The sequence below is a fragment of the Nuphar pumila genome, chromosome 13 (genome assembly GCF_984573655.1).
Source record: "Nuphar pumila chromosome 13, dmNupPumi1.hap1.1, whole genome shotgun sequence".
Taxonomy (NCBI): domain Eukaryota; kingdom Viridiplantae; phylum Streptophyta; class Magnoliopsida; order Nymphaeales; family Nymphaeaceae; genus Nuphar; species Nuphar pumila.
In genome coordinates, this window is record NC_143261.1 from 51,927,243 (window position 1) to 51,931,869 (window position 4,627).

The 4,627-nt window shown below is 39.7% G+C and overlaps 1 non-coding gene across 1 annotated transcript; it reads right to left on the reverse strand.

Moving 5' to 3' along the window:
* Window positions 1-3,810: 3,810 nt before the first annotated feature.
* Window positions 3,811-3,893, reverse strand: LOC149818369 (small nucleolar RNA SNORD24). The gene has a single exon (XR_016427527.1). It is a non-coding gene; the product is annotated as a small nucleolar RNA SNORD24 (small nucleolar RNA).
* Between the last annotated feature and the right edge of the window lie 734 nt (window positions 3,894-4,627).

Here is a 4,627-nt window from a genome sequence, read left to right on the forward strand (position 1 = left end):
TGTCAGTCTTAGAACACATCTGAATTCTGTTATTGTCCTTCACTTTATTGTTTGTCTATATGTCATTCAGTCATTTACTTTGATTGCATTAGATTTGATGAATTTCATATAATTTATTTCATTATATTTTGTTTATCAATACTAACATTTCGGTTCTCTTGTAGGATGCTGAAGATGATCAGCGTAGAGGAGCTGATGGAGGCATGGATGAAGGGGCGGATCGATACAATAAAGAGGATGATACCCCGAATCTTGACGAGGATTAGATTCATGTGTTTAATTTGTTTCACGTACTTGTAACTAATTAGAACTTGGCAAGGACTGTACTGGGTTGTTAAATTTATTTAACTTATAACTTGTGTTAAATTTGTTTCACCTGCTTTGTATATGTATTTTTTATGTGTACTTTGTTTTTTATACATAGGTTATATAAATTGTATAACGAGAATTTTTTATCGATATTCATATTTTAAAAAAATATATTTTTTTAAAAATTTGCGACAAATATTTTCTGTTGCTAATATCCGTCGCTAATTTAAATCAATCAATGTTTTGTGATGAAATTTAATTCATCGCTAATCTCTCGCTAAATTCACGATAGACATTAGCGACGGATAGGTATTCGTTATTAAATTTTAGTGGTAGAATACATTCTTTTGCAAAACCAAATCAGTCTTTATTTAGCGACAGACATGATCCATCTCTAAGTCATCGCTAATTAGCGACAGATAAATTCTGTCGCATTTTAGCGATCAGGATTATGCGATGGATGCTTTTCGTTACTCATCCATCGTTAAACATGTTAGCGACGGATGAGTGACAAAAAGCGTCAATCGCTAATACACAATTTTCTTGTAGTGTTTTCTGTTTATACATTTGAATTAGGCAACACAGTCCAGTGTATTAGCAGGTGTAAGCCGGAGATTGGTTTAGAGGCTTTCTGTATTCAACTGGGCAGCAAGCTGCAGCAAGCTAATGTAGCTTTGATACCACCAACTTTCAGCTCTGAGTTTCACCAGGTTAAATGCAAGTTTAGTACTCTTGAATTTGTATTAGCTTTGATACCACAGAATCTACGTTGGTTGCTTAACAATATCCATATCATTACTGACACATTTAATTTGTTGCACTGTGCAGTTTAGCAGTTATTTTTGGTGCTGGTCTTGTTACAAGTCTTTCTCCTTGCACGCTAAGTGTACTGCCATTGACTCTTGGCTACATTGGTATAGTTTGTTGGAATACCTTTCGTCCTTTCTTAAATTTCTCTCATGTTTTACTGCATCAGCAATTAAGAAGAGTTCCAAGTAACCTGAAAGGTAGGTTCTAAGTTATGAATTATCATGGACCTTGGGCTGACCAGGCAGAAATACTTCACGGTCAGACCCTTAGAGTCAAGAGTAACAGCTAATGGCATTCACTGCTAATAATAGTGGTTGTGGTGGTGGCATTGCGGTAGTAGGAATAATAAAGGAATTAATTTGCCCCTTTATAACAGGATCCAGTTATTGGTGGAAGCCTACTATTGACGTATACAACAGGCTATGTTGCTCCTCTATGTTGCTCCTCTCATCCTTTGCTGGTGCATTGCAGGTATGCACTTTCTTTGTTAGGAATTAGAAAAGATTATTGGGCATAACGGATTTGGATCAACCCATTGGGTGACCCAATTTGACACTATCAGTGGGCCACATAACAAGGAGTTAGACCATATTCAGGTTGTCTCCTATTATATAAGGGGTAGGCTGCCATGAAAATGATGAGAGATTCATATCTGTTAGCCTACCCAAATTTCGCATAAGGTTTACGTGGTATAGGGTCCTGCTCACCGTCGACCTAAGGCCTAAGCTCATCGTGGGCATCGATCGGCTGGAGAGAACGCCGAGCACTCGCATACCATGGTATCTTCAAGTATGCTTTCTATGTTTGTTTCAGCTCTGATACACCTACATTGGGTTATGGGCCCATGATGCATTTTTGTTGGGCGTGTGGGTGCATCAGGAGCATTCAGTTTATGCTCACCGATGTCGGCATATCCATCCTCACCCTGCCATCACATTCCCGTTCCGCCGATAATAGCGCTGGCAGGTAGCACAATGGGGGCACAGCTTGTAAGTGCCCGTTCTGCGAGCAAACAACATTCAGGTTTTGGTCGCCGGCATCATTGTACTGCTCCCCTATTACTATTCCTTTTTCGAACAGCAGGGGCCATCCAGTGGTGGCCCGATCCAAACCCGTTTTTTGGTTGGATCGGGTCTGTCAGTTCCTTGGGTCGGTCCTAACCCAAGACCAGACCCATCAGAGATTCAGGCCTGGGTCTGATCCGATGGGTCTGGACCAAAGGTACTGACCCGGATCCATTTCAGGATCGAGTCTGACCCAAATCCAATTTAGGATTGGGTCCAAACCCAGGTCTTGTTCGGACCGGGTCTGACCCAGGTCTTGGTTGGATTTGGATTCATTTGGGGTTTGGGTCGGTGAACGAATCCGACCCGGTTGGATCAGAACCGAACCAATTTGGTTCTAGGTCTGGTCTGATCCGGTTGAACCAGGTTAAGATCCAAAACTATTTGGATCAGGTTATGATTCAGACCCATCAGGTATTCAGGTCTGAATCTAATCCAGAAGACTCAGATCCAATTTTACTATAAGAAAAATGTGTATTAGCGACGAACGCTATCCGTCGCTAATCCATCGCAAACTTCGTCGCTAACGTGTTTAGCAACGGATTATCGACAGATACCGTCCATCGCAAAATCCTAGTCGCTAAATTGCGACAGACTTTATTTGTCGTCAATCCGCCGCTACTTAGCGACGGATTAAAGGGCGTCGCAAAACATTACCTGGTTGAAATTGGTGACGGCTTAGCGACGGATATAATCTGTCGCTAATTTGTCACAATTTTTTTTTAAAAAAAAAGAGCCTCGAGGCGTGCGCCTCATACGCCTTGAGGCACACGCCTCGAGGCGAGGCGAGGCGAGGCGCGCCTCAAGCCGAGGAGCACATAATCCTTTTTACAACTTGAAAAGTTTGACTGAAACAATCAGCTTTAAGATAAGTCAAGCTCAAGAGAATCTTGAACCAAAGGTCAATGGATCTATACAAGTTCCACGGTTACTAAGTTATAAAACATATACTCAACCATTTGTATGAATGTCTAAATGCTAGAAATAGCAACAAATAGTAACAATCAAAATTAACCTGAGCTTTCTCATGACAGTAAGCTCATCCCCACTGCATTTGATGAATAAAGGTAAAACCCCAATACAATTGTTTAACAAACCAAATATGAACTGAGAGGCACTTAAAGGGCCAATTTACTTCCTTACCGAGAATCAATGTCAAGTTATAGATCGGACCAAAGTGGTAAATGTGAAAAACCAAAAGAAAGCTAATCGTATGATTTTTCCAGGAAACCTTTTATGTTTGACATTTAGTCACAAAAGGCAAACCTCAACCTACATAGGGTGATCAGCCTCTGCTCATTCTTGTGGTAAGCCAATACATGTTAAATGAGCCGAGATCGAGCTGGTTTTATACAATTTTAATTGAACATAATAGAAATTGGACTCTCAACCTACTGAACCAAACCCAAACTAGCTTATTTGCAAAATAAACACATTGTTTCAAAGCTGTAACTAATAGGATTTGATCTCTAATGCTACTGCTTGCAAGCCAAACAGTTCAACTTGGAAAATGACGACACTTTCAGTTTGAAAATTATTTCCAACATTATGATGTTTATATCATCAGCACCACAAAATCAAATTATTTTGCACTTAAATTTCCTTCCATCAATAAAAACCAAAGATATGCCTCAGAGATCTTGGTGGATAACATTCATCAAATGGTTTTTCCCATCAAGAGTAGCAAATATTATCATCACATCATGGGCCCCAAATAGAAAATGTGAATGACTAAAAACACTTTTAAACAGACATGAGCCACAATTAACCATGTAGACAAACCAGATTATCCATCCTGTGAATGGCACAGAAAGAAACAATATACTTGAGAAGAATGAGATTATCGAAATTGTGGGGCAGTATCAACCAGTTCCAGCTTGCCCCACAGTAGGAGAGACTATAAATGTGTAGGCACGCGTTTGTAGTCATTGTAGCAGAAGCTGTAGGCGATGTAAAAGTTGTAGGCTTGCTTGCTGCTCTGAAAGGGCGTTTGGGGAGAATAAGAGATGAACAAAGTTGGGTCAGAAGTTCTCTAAAACATGATGCAGGGTTTCAGTGTAACCCAATGGCTAAGGGTTCAAATAGATTAAATGGACAGCCCACAAGAACATAGGGTTAATGATAGAGAACGTAACGGTTGCAAGTGTAATGATGCAGATGACCTCTTCGGCATTATATCTTTTATTCTTTAAGAAGTCTGCAAAAGTTTGATGATTCATCAGACTAAAGTCGTAATTCATGATTCATATAGTAAGTACAAATTTATGAATTTATCTATGCTAAGCACATTGAATCCAAATAGACAAATAACATGTGGTTATTCTATGGAGAAAACTGACCTGTCCCACTAAAGCAACAAGGAAGCGCCCAGATTTGTCAAATGCAAGGGCATTCACAAAACCATTCTGTCAATTCACACAAGCAAACAGTTAGCCAACATAAAT